This window comes from Gadus macrocephalus, chromosome 4, assembly GCF_031168955.1.
Source record: "Gadus macrocephalus chromosome 4, ASM3116895v1".
NCBI classification, from domain to species: domain Eukaryota; kingdom Metazoa; phylum Chordata; class Actinopteri; order Gadiformes; family Gadidae; genus Gadus; species Gadus macrocephalus.
In genome coordinates, this window is record NC_082385.1 from 14,165,128 (window position 1) to 14,182,935 (window position 17,808).

The window sequence follows — 17,808 nt, forward strand, 5'->3', positions numbered from 1 at the left end:
TTCTTGGCACTGCAGCCATTTCATTTCACGGTGCAGTACCGGGCGGGAAGGCAGAATACTGTGGCAGACTTTTTGTCTCGCCATCCTGTTGGCGAAACTCCAGAGGTGGTGGGAAATGTGAGAAGGTGAAATCCTCCCCCTTCTCACTGTCTCGCATTGGAGCTATTGTTGTTATTATATTGTGTGTTTGTGTATATATATATATTAGATTGGGCTGGTGGAAGTTAGTCTTCCGTCCCGGTAGGGGGCAGTATAGTAATGTAGCTTTAGGTGAAGAATGTTCCCCCCCCCCTACTAATGGTCTGGCCCATACGGCCTTGATTGGGCCAAGTGGCATTTCCCTATTTAAGGGCTGCTCATTTGGTGTTTGGGGGCTGAAGGTGGTGCTGGCTTGACGTGAGGCCAGTACGAGAGACGTATGGTTAGGTTAGGCTATGCTATGTTATGTTACCTGAGTTTATGTTTGCTGACGGATGGAGTCATTTCCTTTTCATTTGAAACGTTGCTCTATTTTTTTGTGAATGTTTTGGAGACATTAAAACTTCACCTTTTCTTAGTCCTCAGTCCATTGCCCTCATTTTTGCCCACACTCGAAATTCCCAGTTGGCCGTATCCCAGATACGTGGGGCGACCACGCCGGTCCCTCACACCACCCTTCCCCTTTTCCCACCCCTCTATTTAAGCTTTAATTACAACACGGCCGGGGTAACCATGCAGACAGGCCCGGGCCCCGATCCCCCTCCCCCAGGATTAATACGTGGACGGGCTCCAACACGCCCATCTCTGAGGTGTGATAATGGCCAGGGGAAGGTACCCGAGAGACGGAGATGGCAAGAACGCCAAAATGGGGTCCAATGATTTTCAGCATGTATTATGAGTTTTTTTGTCCTGGAAGTAATCTCTGATCCGTTCAGACTCTCGAGAAGCAATCACTTTAATCTGGATCGGTGTAACATACCGATGGACAACTTGCCATTGCATCGTTTCCTCGTAGAGACATAAAAACAACGACAAAGGAGTACGGGTGAACTCATCTAAGGAGAGAGAAAAAGGAACACCACGTTCACACGGGTTTCTGGTCCGATGTTTGCCCAGAGAACTTGCTTTCATTGATACCCGGGACCACTGTTCCTCCAGCGGAACACAGCAGACCGACGTGATGAACCAAACTACATTTCCCAGAGAGAATTGCGCCATCTGCAGAATTTGTATTCCATTTCAAACAAAGAGACTCTGGGGAGGGCACTTAGAGGAGCATGAGGGCCACAAAGCACCATTAGTTTGTGCTCAATTGGATCGAGAGTGAGCGTGCCCAGATGGAAAGGGTGAAAAAAAGAGAGAGGGTGGTAAGAATTGAAAAAGACGAGGGGGGAGATTGAAAGATAAAGTGGCAGAAGAAAAAATAAAAGATGGAAGAGGGTTTCAGGAGACGGTACAGACTAGTCATTATTTGGTTGAAGAGGAGAGTAAAGAAGAATAAAAAAAGGATTGGTAAGGAACGCGGACAAACCTGGGAGTCGGCTGAGTAAGATGGATGAGAGGAGGGAGGTGAGAGAGAGAGGGCGAGAGAATTGACACAAAGAGAGAGGGAGAGAGCGGTTTGATTTAGAGACCACAGAGAGGGAAATAGAGTTGGGGAAGCCTTAACGGGAGCAGGCTAAACAGCCGCGGACAGGTATAGCAGTGAAGAGTTGTCACCTTCAAGGCCCTGATACCGTAAAACACTCTGCTCACGCTCGCTACTGTCACCGTCGTCACAACGCCTCTCCTGCCCCAAACACACGCTAGTGGGGCACGGACATGCCCTGCTGCTGCTGCTAGAGGCCCACCTCCTCTCTGCAATATTTGACCCGCAGGCTCGCAGGGGTTTGGGTTATTTTAGTATGGGGCATTGTTTGAGGGAACGAGGATGAGGAGCGCGGATGTGGGTGTGATGGATGGGAGGAGGGAGGGAGGGATGGAGGGAGTGAGGGAGGGAAGGAGGGAAGGAAGGGGTCGAGCTGAGCTATAGTTAATTGGTTGGATAGATGGATGGATGAATGAATTGATGGATGGATAGTGATCATTTATTCCAACACGTAAACACACACACAGTTCACCAGACGACACAGGATCTTAGCATTTATAGATGCCTGAATCTCATATGCATTATATTACAGTATTTATAAGCATATTCTGAGCTTCTCAGTTTTATTGGAACCAGATACAGTCCACTTCCTGTGTTGTGACCAGGATAGGCATTGACGGGATTTGACAGCCTTTTCCGTTGTTCATTCGCACTTTTTAACTTTAAGAATTTCTGAAAACATAATGGCTCTGCGACACTTATCGAGATTTCAAAAATACATTTCTACTCTGTCATTTACGGATTTTGGTTTGGGTCGGCGATTTTCCCCACTCAGGCTTCTGCGTCGCTATAGCAACAAGTCAGCTTCCAGCCACATGGAATGCTGTTGTCAGTGGTTCGAGAAGGTTGATCATTGAATCCCTTTAATAAGTTAAATGGTAATCCAGATCTCAACAGTATTCTATATTGACTCGGTTGTGGTAATATATACATTTGGAGACCATAAAATCAATCCTTTGAGGAAACTGCGTGTTCATTTCGAAGCATTTTAAACCATGAAATCTGCGATGTGCCACAATAGGTACCGGTATTATATGTCAATGTTGAAAATGAATACCTCAACTGCAGCTCGCAGGACAGGACAGCTTCTAATCATTTGTGGGACGGTTCTATAGATTGTCCTTGAGGGAAACATGAGAAAAGGGGTGACTAAGGACGCCTTCCATGCAGCAGAATGGATGTAACACACCACATACATGCACGCACACACATGTACACACACACGCGTGTTCACACCAAACGGGCACGCACACGCATGTATGCCAAGTATCCCAGGTCTAAATAACAGGCAACACATTTATTTTCGAAAGACTTGAATAAAACAGACCACTTACAGTCTTTTAGATATTTTCAAATCAAAACCTTTCTCAGAATTCACAAGCACAAATGAACGAAGCCCACTTAAATCAAAGCCCTTCCTAGTCACGATCGAGTATCGGACTGCTCAGATCTGTCTGTGTGTGTGCACGTGCCTGTGTGAGTGTGACGTGTCCCTAGCAGTAGTTCTGAAGCTGAATTAGCCGTGTTTCATGTCTGCGGGCGAACAAGCCTTCTGTGAACAAACAGCTCACTTCAGGGGCCCGTGTCGACATGAGGGTCCAACATGGCCGCGTGTCGGTGGGGGACGGAGCCCGGCACTGTACACTGAAGCAGAAGCCGCCGTCTTCTGAGACAACGCGCTCACGGCCGCTGTCGGCTCTAATTAAGTTATGAGAGAGAGAGAGAGAGAGAGAGAGAGAGAGAGAGAGAGAGAGAGAGAGAGAGAGAGAGAGAGAGAGAGAGAGAGAGAGAGAGAGAGAGAGAGAGAGAGAGAGAGAGAGAGAGAGAGAGAGAGAGAGAGAGAGAGAGAGAGAGAGAACTTTCTGAACAGGATCTTTCACAGAGGCGGTCACTTCCACATGCTCCGGTTTCGTCAGCTTTGTTTGGCGTTAAGATATATATACTATTTCACCGGAGGCGACAGTATGAACGTAGAGGAATTCATTCCTCCATCTCCGCGAAGAGGGTCTATTATGTAACTCACTGTCAGCCTCTCTTAAGACCATTGAGATGTCAGAAAGGCTGGACAGCGAGCACATGCTGAAATGTGAGAGTGGATTGCAGCCGACCCCTAATGTCCATTAGGTCTGATTGATTTCTGGACTCCAAGCCGGCTGGGTCTCGGTTGGCCACTGGCACAACACTGTTAATTAGCTCTCTCTCTCGCCCTTGCTTGCTCTCTCTATCTCTTGCTTGCTCTGTATCTCTCTCTCTCTCTCTCTCGCCCTCTATCCATCTCGCCCGCTCTCTCTCTCGCCCGCTCTCTCGCCCGCTCTCTCTCCTTTTCTCTCCCTTGCTCTCACTCTAGCAAATAATTTAGGCCACCCCATAGCCCCTATCGTTCTCTTTCTACAATCACTTCCACAACCAAAAGCATTTAGTATGCAAATCATCCGGAGATGCGTGCGTGTGTGTGTTTGTGCGTGCGTGTGTGTAAGTGTGTGTGGAGAACAATAAGTGATTGAGTCAATCTCATGTGCATTCTGTGGCGGCTGTCTCTCGGTTGAGACGGGAGCGTCTGAGGGGGCAGATGAGTTGACACATAGTGTCATACGTCCTCAGTAAGCTTAAGATGAAGCAGAGATTGAGTCTGAAGGACTCAGCGTGAGCGACGCTATTGTGGGGAACATTGCAGGGACATAAGGTATTACAGCTGCTTCAAGGCGGCTAACAAGTAGCTAAATCCCCCAGAATAAGGGGGTCGACGAATCGATTTATAATGGGCTGCAATCCCAGCATGCCTTGCTGTGTCAATGCAGGAGGATATAAATCTGATATCCATGCAGAGATCCTTTGATCACCAAGGCCATTGATTGCATTGGGTGAGATTGCATAAGGTGTCAAATGAAACAGGAATGGTTAACTAGCCTAGGAGTGGCGGTATTTGATTAGGGCTTGATAGATTGCATTAAAGCCTGAGGGTTAAGCCGCTGTCCGCAGGTCGTGTAGAGATGTAGGGGATGCTATTGATCCCGTCGTTATCTGGTTTAATGTCAATCTGTGTTTCCTATTTTTTTTTATTATTGACTACCACACAAATAACAAATAACACAATGTTAGTGAATTAGCGATAAACACTGGTACTTGGTGAGTGTATTAATTTATGGAGAGCAATGAAAACTACACCATTGCTGACAAACCTGTTTTAATACATGCAGACCCACACACTCACACGCACGCACACGGAGACACATTCACACATGCATAAACAGAGGCACACGCACACACCAACACACTATTCAGAGTTCAGCGCGGACCTCTCCTGCTCTCATGTTTTTAAAATGAGGTGATGACCTCACCTTGACCTCCCTAACTTTGTCTTCTATTTCCTGCGCCGCTGCGACTCTCTGGAGTTTCATTAGAGTGATTGTGGTTGATAATGGAAACTATATTCATTTACAGACTCTTGTGAATATAACACACTTAGCATTTCTCATAAAAAAACAGAGCCGCCGCCGTCACATTTAATCAGTCATTTACAGCCCCGGCCTGAGACTTTTGCAGACCGTTTCTCATCCGCAAGCTAACGGCAAAAGGGAGGTTGTGATCGGGGAATTCTCGCTGCAGTCAATCAAGAATAGTAATTTAAGCTTTTATTGAACTTATGTTCGAATCTAGAGGCGGGTGCTAGAGTGTTCCTGACACCTTGATTAACCTTCGATTGGTTCTCTAACGAGGTGGTCGGGGGTTTGGAGAACGGGAGTCTTCTGCCGGAACTCCGGTGAGACACATCGGTTAGTCTGATAAAGGGTTATGACGCAACCCCAGTGTAAGTCTCCCGTCTGCCGCTCACTAAACCGACCGTTTCCTCCGTTCCACCAGACCCAAGAGCACCGCCCCGTCTGAACGACAAGTGCTTCTATTGTGATCCACACACACACACCCAAATCCACACACACAGCCGTTGGAGCGATGACGCCGTGTCCTTCTGTACTCTGGGTGTTTGTCATCGTTGTGAATATTCCACCGTAGCGACCTCCAATAAATTAGTCCCCAAAACAACAACAGCAACGTGTGTGTACCACAAAGGCACCACGTCGTGCCGCACACTCGGCCATGCGCTTGCTCGCTCACGGCCGCTGATGGGCACAGACCACAATGTGTGCGACCAGGGGAAAAGAGAATTTTCTGGCACTTGTGTTTGTGCTGCGTGCTGTGTGTGTGTTGGCAAATGCGCTACGCTTGACAAATGCGCGCATCCATTGTGGAAAGATCACAATGTCTTTTTGTTATGTTGTGTTTTTCTAATTTCAAACATTAGGTTGGATGGGGAAGTAGTGGTGTGGAGGTTCCATTGGGATGATAAAGAACTCTGTTGCATTTTTTCATAAAGCCATTAGGGGCCCCTTTCTTCTTAGTGTGCTGGAAGACATAGAACCGCGCAGTGGATGGGGGATTGAGGACATACAGGTCATGTGACTCATAGGCCAAGCACTGTTTGTTGCCACCAATGGTTATGAAATGTAGCACAGCATTGATGATCAAGTTGTATCTCGGCTGTAGGTATGATTCAAGAGTTTTTATTTGGGTGTAAGTTGTTAGAAAAGGCAAAGCCATCCGTCAGCTGTTAGTGAGTGAAATGTGCTGTGGGAATATCTGGTTTGAGTTGGCTGTTTGAGACCATTTAGATTCAAGAACGCTTCCGGTGGAGTTCTGACCAATCAGGGTGTCTCTTCCTTGATTGGCTCGGGCAATCAATTTGCCTGTCAATCACAGATGCGTGAAATGCCAACCCTTGAGAAAGAAGGGGAAGGAGAAGACGTTTTTGGGAATTCTCCTGCTCTTTTTTACCACTCTCGAGCCTTACCTACAGCAGCATTAATGGTTGAATCAAATTGATCTGTTAAAGAATTTAACGGAAAGCTGAACTCGAAACCTCACATCCTTTTATTCTCTAGTGGAGTTCCTTTATGAATAAATATGCTTTCAAAAAAACATTGGCGGATAATGACACAAGATATAGCGATGATATCAGCCCCATTATACGCCATTTGCCTAATAAGACTAAAATGCATACATTACGGTAATATAGAAAATGCTAAAATGCATGCTATTAAGAAAGAGCCAAAATGGATTAACCTGAATGGATTGTAAACCTTCTAAAGAGCCAGGATTGTCACAATTTATTCATAAATGTGTTTAATAATGGAGTTCCATTACATGTGTTCTGTGTTAATCATAACACATGTGTTCACAACGTTATCCCAGGGAACGTCATACTGAATGGAATACGAACGGCAGTAGTATGTTGATGGTGTGTTAGCACCGTGTGCGCTGTGTCAGGTTGTGGGCCTCTGGTTGTACTCACAGAATGTGTAGCATAGACAATTGTTTTAATCAGGCTGTCGTTGTTTTGAGCCTGTCTTTGTGTTTTGCCCTCAGAATGGATCAAAAGGCTGGATAATTGAACAAAGCCAGAGACACCCACACACTGACACACTTCACAGACACACACTCACAAAAAAACACTGACATGTCTGTCCGTGATGGCCATGCTCTCAGCTCTTCTATCAGCTTTGTGTGTTCTTTGACAAGAGACGGCCGTGTGGGCGGGCGGCCTGGATGAGCTCTCGTGTTTTGAGGGAGAATGAACTAAGAAGTATGTTCTGCCATTTCTACAGTTCCTTTGATGTCCCTCTCAGATGCGCCCCGGGGGGGGGGGGGGAACTGGAAAATGGCGGGAGATGGGCTGGGGGGTGTTTGTAAGCAATTGGTATTTTAGAACTGGAGTAGTAAGCAACTGGTATTTCATAACGCACACTGCTATGGAGCTGGAAGAACTCGCTGAACATAACGCCTTGGCGAGCGGATAGCATTCGATATGCTGTTGTATCCTGTTTTCATTTATTGAGTCCAGTGTTAAATCGCAGCACAGTAGTATTGGGCCAAAGTGCCGTGTAAGTGTGTATAAGTGTGTGCGTATGTTAATCAAGATGGTCTTTAGATAGGGGAGCATTCCTTCTCAAACTGGTAATAAGCCGGTCGTCTCATGCTTGGTGGAATATAAATAAATACCTCTCCTCTCCTCGAGGTGTAAGATATTTTAAGTATTTTCTTGAAATCGCTCTGGGATAAGTCTTCATGGGTCACATTTGGTTGATCTAAACCATTGGTTCTCAAAGTGCGGCCCGCGGGCCAATGGCGGCCCGCGGAATCATTCCTGGCGGCCCGCAATGACATACATAATTATGTAAGTTATCAATATTAATTTAAACAAATATAAATAAATATAAAGAGAAAATTCGACTCTCTCTAGCTTTCAATTAAATCCTTTTAAATTTTTTAGTTTTAATCCGGCTGTACATTACTTTGAAAGGGTGAACCTCAGTTTCATGATTTAGACCTCACTTGACCTCACTCCCAGAGGTCCACGGTGCGGGTGCAATGTTTTTTTTCACCACTGGGATGCTGACGGCGTTTCCCGCCAACATTTTCTTTCCTTTGGCGGCCCTCAGTCAAATTTTGGGTTCCTAAATTGGCCCTCAGTTGTCAAAACTTTGAGAACCCCTGATCTAAACAGATGCTCCCTCGGTGCCTTCCTCTCTATCACCCACCCTTCATCTGCTCTCCCTCCACCCCCGGATCCTCTGCTCTGCTCACCTCTGCACCGGAAGGCAGACCACTCCATCTGCTGCCGCGTGCGCCGCACGCCTCCACCCATACCTACAGACACTAAACCATACCATGACATCAGCCGCTTTAATTAATGGACTGTTGACTATTGCCAGACTCTATTTATGTTGTGTATTCATACAAATAGTCTGTTGCCTGCATACTGATAAACTTGGGTCTTCAATGCACACACACATGCATGCCATCACATGCGTCGTCACACACGCACACACGCGCGATCACACACAGACACACACACACACACACACACACACACACACACATACACACACACACACACACACACACACACACACACACACACACACACACACACACACACACACACACAGAATCACACTCCTCCTTCACAAGCAGAGGGGAGGGTTGTAGTGTTTTTTTCCCCTGTTTACGAAATGAAAACCTTGACAAAAATGATAAATGCGATTATCTTCCATTATATTATGATTTTGTTTAATCATACCGATTAACAGATTATCGATACAGTTTGCCAACCTGGCAACCATGTTGCGTTGCCTGGTGTCATGTAAGGAAACTATTGGCAACGTCTGTGATTGGTAATGGTGCTTATGCTGAGTTGTGACCGTTGATGATTAGATTTGAATGAAATGGCCGTGCAATATAATTTATTTAGTTATTTATACAATTATGTCATAAAAGGAAATCGGAATGCATTGATTGTAACTTTACTGATTAGCTAATTGCCGAAGGGATTAAAAAAATAAAATTAAATGTGTAATGCCATGCCACTGCTACAACTGGAGGGGGTAGTGGGGTTGGAGGTGGTGGAGGGGGTGGTGGTGTTGTTCAGTAGTGGTATTAGTGGCTCTTAATGCGATCGGGAATGGGATATGTCGGCCGAGCAAAAGTAGATGCGATTAGAGGTTCTGAATGTCATGGGAGATTCCGGCCCTTCTGATGATTATAAGATAATAGATCAGTCCCTCGAAATGAAGCAATGATCTTGGAAATGAGTCGTATTCTCAAAATGCTGTTGTGATTATGCTTCTCATCGCTGCTTGTTGAAGGATTTAATAGTGCAAGAGCCCGTTTTAGGATTGGCCGGTCTCTTATGTTGAACCTCTCTCTCGCTCTCTCTCACACCCCCCCCTGTCTTTGTACTAGTATTCATGCATGCTTGGTACTGACTTTTTCTATGAGATGCATAGAAGCTGACTGAACAATCTTCCAGTGTGTGGTGCGTCAGACATCAGTGATCTGCTAGATTGCTGTTACGTATCTATGCTGAATTATTGAAATCGCAGTCGCTGCTTTCTCGGCGTTGTCAAGTTAAACTACTACTTGCTGTGAAATTAATTTTGAAAGGATTTTATTATTATTATATTTTTATTATTTTATTGTTTTTATTTATTAAGAACCTGCGGATATTTTTCACATGTAAATAATATTTACTGCACCTGCTTCCCAAGCTATAACACCATTGTTTGTACCAACACACTTCTCTACTGTGCACTTGTTACACTAAATGCGTGCGATAGGATCTATGTTTGTGTCTGGGTGTCTGGGTGTGTGTGTGTTTCTGATAGTGTCTGTGTGTGTGTTTGTGTGTGTGCGTGTGTGTGTGTGTGTGTGTGTGTGTGTGTGTGTGTGTGTGTGTGTGTGTGTGTGTGTGTGTCTGATAGAGAGTGTGTGTGTGTTTGTGTCTGGGTGTGTCTGTATGTGCGTGTGTTTCTGATACTATGTGTGTGTTTGTGTGTGTCTGGGTGTGTGTGTGTTTCTGATAGTGTCTGTGTGTGTGTGTGTGTGTTTGTGTGTGTGTGTCTCGGTGTGTGTTTGTTTCTGATAGAGCTATCACTCAGCCCTATGGCAGTGACATCTTGTTGTTCCACCAGACCGGCAGGACGTATCTGGGGCTCCCTTGTGTTATTGCTAGGCTGACCCAGTGTTCATAGATCACCGTGGGAACTGCAGAGTGAACGGAACACTCCTGGTCGCGGAGACGACCGGGAAAGAACCAGAGGGTGTGGGAGGGGGGGGGCGGGGTCAGGTGTATTGATGTTAAAATATGTAAATGAGCTTGATCACTCAGAGTTTAATTTTACAATTAAATAGAATGGCCCATCTAATGATTAGAAATGGGTCAGCAATAATATGACATCATCAATCATAAAACATGATGTACCAGAGAAGCCAGAGATGTCTCTGTGTTAATAGAGCTCAGTGAGGAAATACAATACCATTGAACAATCGGCCCTATCCCCCCCCCATCGCCCCGCTCACTCTGTCTCACCACAAGTAAGACACCACAAACTGTACACAAATGAACAATTCCTCTGGTTGTAGGTCCTGTGCTGGTGTGGGGCCCGGGTTCAGCGGTGTCTTCCTCTGATGATTAGGGCCCTCGCATGGGGGCCCACGTCTGTGCTTTGTGTTTAACCAAACATAAACATGCCATCTCACTGCACCCGGCGCTGAACAAATGGAGGCACTCTGTAGCAGGCCAAGGCTTCGCCTGCAGCTAGGCGCTTTCAAATTAAAAGCGTGTCTCGTTATTCGGGCTCCGGAGCAAAAAGGGAGGGAATGGGAGTGTGCCGCAGTGTGGGACGAGGCAAGACAGGGTGCCAAACTGTGTGATTTACAGCAGAAGCACACACGTATGCACACAGACACACATCAATGCAGACCCAGCATGCACAACCACAGACACATACACACCCATACATGCACACACCCACACATGCAGACACACACACACACATAAGTAAGCAATCCCCAGGGATAGACACTGACAGAAACACATGCATATGAATGCATGCACATACACAAATCTCCTCCCCTCAATCTAGAATATCCTTCAGGAGCGGGAGAAGGATTAGATCGATCCAGAGACAGAGAGAGAGGGAAGGACAGGGTAGGAAGCTGAGGAGATGGGTTAAGAGGGGGGGGGGGGGGGAAGAGATGGAGAGAGAGAGAAAGGGGGGGTGGGGGGTGGAAGGGAGTGAGCTCTGTAATCCTGGTGGGGTTGGATAGAGATACAGCTACCTGGCCTTCTGAAGGCTTCACACTAACCGTGGACAGGTTTCCCCTGTTATCCTGAGGGATTTAAATACAGTGTAATCACCTCCCCACCTCCACGGGATCCAATCACGCGTCAGGAATACCAATCAGAAGACACAAGCACACGCTGGGAGACGGCAAAGTGGCTCTTTGGTTGGGTTTACATTACAATATGAGAATGTTGACCTCTTTCACTGAGAAATTATCATTAACTTACCTCCTCTGAGTGGGAAAATACTGCTGCTTATGTTCTGTGCCACGCATGCAGTTTTTGATGATGGTTCAATACAACACAGTAAGTAAATACTAAATCTTTGAAAATGAAATGCCCCAAACCATCTATTATTAGTATTAATTAATTAATTAATTAATTAATTAATTAATTAATTAATTAATTAATTAATGTATCTATTTATTCAATATATTATTTATAAAAAAATTATTTGAAGGTGAATAATGAGCCGGGGAAATCAAACAAACCCAAAATCACACAATCCGGAATACCACAACTGTAATGTTCAGATAAAGGCACTGTGACCTTGAGTATAGATAGTGACCGTGTGCCTTTGTGTGTGTCCCAGGGTCCAGGGGTGAGGCCCTCCAGTCCGGGACCCTCCCCCGCTTCCTGCAGGAGCCCGCGGACGCCTACATCATCAAGAGCAACCCCATCCAGCTGCGCTGCCGGGCCCAGCCCGCGCTGCAGATCTTCTTCAAGTGCAACGGGGAATGGGTCCATCAGAGCCAGCACCTGGCCCAGGAGCACACCGACCTGGGCACCGGTATGAGCACAACGCACACATGCACGCACACACACACGCACCGAGCACGCACGCATGCACGCACACACGCACTACTCACACACACACTCATTCACTCGCTACCTCGCTCACTCACTTACTCGCTCGCTCATAAACTGACTTACTCACCCACTCAGATAGACACACACACATGCAAACTCACACAAGACTGGATACTTACACACACACACTTGATTCAGTGTACCGCAGGGTTGGAAAAAAAACACTACAGCTATATATACAGTTTACACACAGGATCAGATCCCAGTGCACTACACTGTGCAGTGAGGCATGTACAGACACACACACACACACACACACACACACACACACACACACACACACACACACACACACACACACACACACACACACACACATACACCTATGCAGTCATGCACGCTCATGCGCGCACACACTCGTCATAGACACAACCTCCAACTTCAACTCAACCCTACGCATATAAAGTACACAATTCTTGTACGTGCATACACACACCTACACACATTACACACACCCACACACGCACACACACACACACGCACACACACACGCACATATATAACCTCTAGCTCCAACTCAATCTCGCTTGTCTAAATTGCTCAGTTTCACATGAGGGTGAGAAGGTCTGAAGATGGAGCTCAGATCCTCGGTGGGCAGGAATCACAGCTTACAGGATGGATCCTGCATAAGGAGCCTATTGACTACGCCTCAGGCTACACCCAACTGCCGGCCCCCTCCACCCTTAAAGTATATATCTGCCTGGCTACATTAGCTCATGTGTCACGTTCAATATGACGGTAATAGGAGCACAGTAGCCCCCCAGCCATAAAAGGCTTTTATTGTTAGATTGTTCGATACCCCATCGTCTTTGAGTGCCTGAGAGATGATGAAGATTGGTTGGCTGGTGTGTGATGCAACCCGTTGAAATGCGGGCCGCGGGTTTGAACCCAACTTCATGTGGCACCATGTTCGCGCTGAAAGAATTGAACAGGATCGACCCGATCTTGATCAAGATTGGATTGCAAGCGAGAAGAGTGATCATGATGACAACCGTGGAATTAAACACGTCGACTTGACGACCAGGAGAACAATGGGCAAAATCACACATTCACAGTTAAATTGGTGGAATCAAAACTTTCACTCCAATTTGTGATAAATGCAGCAATCCTGAATTGGATAGAATCACGAAATACGTGAAGGGTTACGACACAAAAAAGTGTGGCCTCAAAATACCGTTCCTAATTGTGAATGTGAAGGCCGTGACCAACGAGCCCGATGGCTATCTGCTGTTTGCAGCCGAGACCCGGTCGCTACGTCTTCACTTGCCCGTTCGTTTATAGACCCGCTTCCATATATCTCCTTATCACCAGTCACCATCCTTGCGCTCTCTACTTCTGTCTCTCTCTTTCTCTCTCTCGCCATCTCTCGCCCTCTTTATCGCTCTCTCTCACCCTCTATCGCCCTCTCTCTCTATCTCACCGTCCTCTGGGACAGATGGGGCAGATAGGGGATGAAATGAGAGAAAGACGGGGGAAAGAACGGGAGAGGAATGGGTAGGGGATGGAGGGAGCGAGGGAGAAATTGTGAGAGAGATAAAGAGAGATGGAGAAAGAGAGACAGAGTGGCTGTGAAAGTGCGGGGAGGGCAGCAGAGAGAGAGTAAATAGCAGGCAATGCTGCTTCCCCCCCTACACACACACACACACACACACACACACACACACACACACACACACACACACACACACACACACACACACACACACACACACACACACACACACACACACACACACACATTCACACTGCTGCCAGACATTGAGAGATGGATCTTTATTCTTGACTAGCATGCCAGGGGACTGAAAATAAGAAACAAGTTGAAGTGCCCAAATATATATATATATATTTTTTTTTATTCAGCACTTTCTGATCTCATCTGCAGCTGATATAAGATATATTTGCATAGAGTGCGCCAAGTAATGGGCTGGTCATGCTGTGATGTCAAATAGAGTGTGTGTATATATAGTCACATATAGCCTCATATTTGTTATATTTAATTTACGACTCTTTAATGGTATTTGTAGGACCACTTGCAGCAAAATAATGTACCTGTTTCCGTAAATGTTAACAATTGACAAGTACTGTAATACAAACTAACTAAAATTACATATTTTATCATGTTATTCCAACTTCTAATGCAAAATAAATAAAATAGCTATCATGAATAAATGAAAGATTAATCATGGACCAAATAGAATACTACAAAAGGCATAATTTATGTCCTGACATGTTATTAAATAAACATGATAGTCCATGAATCCGGCAGTCATTGCCAATTCCATATGCATTGCTTGAATACAAACATATGCAAAATAAATGTCTACCTTAGTCAATCATAATGTAATGAACATACATTATTCAAAAGTCTGGATTCTTGGTTAATAACCTCTGCACTGCTACCGTCGTCCCCACATATTCTCGTTAACCTTCAACGTGGAAGTATTACAATGTTCACAGAGTAATAGGGAAACAGGCCAAATAACTGTATTAATCATGAAGGTAGCATTACACAAACTGTTGGGATCCGTTTTATATTGAAACTTGCTATGTGTGTACGTATACAGAATTTGTTTCTATATATTCAAACAAAAAAAGTGGCTCAACTTAATGACTAAGGACAAAAGAAGTACATGTCAATAAATCAATCATTTATGATACAAAGTTCAGGAAATAGTTCCTAATCATAAGGATGTGTAGGGTGAAATGACTGGGAGGGTGTGAATACTTCAAAAATAATAATATACTAGAATATATTCAATTTCCTCTAGGTAAAACCATGTCTGGCATTAGACCCTGTTATTATTGGTTTTACCTGAACACAAATCTAGCTATACAGTTATTTATAGTTCTAATACTGATGGTCGAACACACACGGAATACAGAGAGTGCTTTCAAAGCCCAACTTTATCATGTATTTGTTCATTCATTCATTCATCATTCATATCCTCTGTATTATTATGGACAAGTAAAACGTTCATACACAAGTCACCACACTTCTTTTAATGAGCTTGTGTGGTGTGGTTAGGATGAGTAGTGGCCATCCTCTCATTCATGCTATTGATTCATTCACCACCAACATGTTTCTCCCAAGACTTTGGATTAGGAGGAGATGGGAGCGTCAAAGCTGTAGCGGCTTGATATTCCTCCATTACCCAGAAAGGGTTACTTTACCCATTACTCACAACGGGTGGCCGACACCCCATCAAACAGCTAATCTGTAAAACAGCTAAAATGACTGTGTAGTGTTCACGTTATAGTTGACATTCACACATTCTCACACAGTCACAAACACACCTAAATTAATAAAATTATTTCCTCACTGGTTTAGTCAATCATTTCATTTTTAGATTTCAGATTTGAATCCTACGGTTGTGATGCAACAGTACGGTCGTTTCACGGTAGATAAGAGAACAAATGGAACATATAAAAGCACTGATTGATGGCCAGAATTTGTGTCATAAACCAGAGCTATGTTGCTTTCAACATAATTGGCAATCACTCAGCCTAGTTAGAAAAGCATTTGTTCAGATATAGCTCCCTGTTGTCATTTCCTTCCCCCTCTAACCTTGCTAAGCTCTGTTTGGCTCTATTTGTTTTCCACCAGAGCAAGCTGACCAAATCCTGTTGAGCAAGCGTTCTGTTTTCTCTTCTGCTTAATGTACTGGTTGCATGTGTTGTGATACAACCCCCCCTATGGGGCTGCATTGCATCATGTCTGCCAGGCTTTACAACATGATGTTGCCTGTCACAAAACTTGCATTTGCTCCTACTTTGGCTCATGTTGCTACCCAGGAGCAGAACAGAACATATTGTTTGTGCACGGTTCCTGCTGTGTCATGGCTCTATATCGTATGCTATAGTTGGTGTTTGTGTGGTAACGGTGAGTCAAGGCCAGCACATGTCGTTAGAATCATTCTATGAATTACCACCAGGGTATTCCCTGCTCACGCTCAACACACACAAAACATGGTTTGTATTGGTGAATCATTCATCATTATTCGCGTATATAATGAGTTTTTGCTGGAAAATGCAGCAGCAATTATTGTCCGTGGTCGTCCGAACAATGTATTGACAGTTGTTGCCGCGGTTACGCCTGTGTCGTTGATCTTGCTGTCGTTTCTCAGCCCAGGGGGCACTGAGGATGGATTCTAGGATCAACATTGTTAGCCATGAAAAATTATCCAATGAATGAATGGCTCAAACGTCTCCCGGTTATATGTATGCATAAATAATGCCCTATATAGTGTACTGTCCCCACAGATATATAAATATAACTCGATTTTAATCGTGCTGTTGTTATTCCACAACCAGCCTTCTCAACTTGGGTCATGCTGTTGATATACAAGTCAAACCGCTCCTATAGTTGAGTCATATTGTGAATAAAGTTATGTTGTGACCTTACGAATCATTTTGTTTTGTCATATTGTGAATTCAGTTATGACGTTAACAAGTAATTTAGTTGAGTCATATTGTGAATAAAGTTATAAGTTATGACATTATGAAGTAATATAGTTGAGTCGTATGTTAAGTTATGAAATCATTGAGGTAGACTGTTGAGTCATATTGTGAGCGTATTGCATTAGGAGGAGAGGGAATTACAGATTATAGTAATATTCTTCCTAGTCAATATTGTGACTTAGATAGTTGAGTCAAGTTGTGTTTAGTCTAGTGCTGTCAAGCGATTCAAATATTTAATCGCGATTAATCACATTAATGTCATAGTTAAGTCAGGATTAAATCGCTTTTTTTTTTATATGCTAGATATCCCTTGATTTCTTTGTCCCATTAATTTTTCTCATTTTATTGCTCTTATTAACATGGAGAAGTGCATCGGCTTGCCTTGTGCAAATGTTTTTTTATTGATAACAATATTGGCATATACTGATCAAAACAGGACGATACAAAAAAAAAGCCTATGGTGCAATTAAACGATGAATATACAAACATACTGCCTTGAACATAGCAGTCAGGCTACTGCTTCTTTGTTTTGAGCCAAAGAAAAAAATAAGAAAAAAATTAACGCCGTTAAAATTGGTTTGCGTTAACGCCGTTAATAACGTCTTTAACTGACAGCACTAGTTTAGTCAAATGATTGAGCCATGTCTGTCAGTCAGCCGTCACTCTTGGGACAAATGTATTTATAGGATTGAGTGAACATGATGTTTATCCTGTGTGTGTGTGTGTGTGTGTGTGTGTGTGTGTGTGTGTGTGTGTGTGTGTGTGTGTGTGTGTGTGTGTGTGTGTGTGTGTGTGTGTGTGTGTGTGTGTGTGTGTGTGTGTGTGTGTGTGTGTGTGTGTGCATCTGTAAATATATACATCAATATCTCTCCACACATGCATATCATCAAGGGTGTTTTATTAGATGCTGCAGATATACTTCAGGGAATCCGAACATATGTGACACATATTTCAATCAACATGAATGTGCTCTTCATCTTTACCCAAATGGGAGAGATATTTCAGATATTTCTGCATTTGAATGACCTATGCTGCCCGGCAACGTTTCAATACTCCAGTTTTTTATAACAGAAATAACATGATTTATAAGATAGATATACATCCATCCATCCATTGTTCATTCAAGTTTGTTTGCAAATGATATGTCAATCGTCGTCAAGCATAACAACTTTTT

At 44.3% G+C, this 17,808-nt stretch overlaps 1 pseudogene; it reads left to right on the forward strand.

Annotated features, from left to right (window-relative positions):
* Positions 1 to 3,217: 3,217 nt before the first annotated feature.
* The window catches only part of LOC132454872 (netrin receptor UNC5D-like), a 74,001-nt pseudogene continuing 59,410 nt past the window's right edge, over positions 3,218 to 17,808 (forward strand).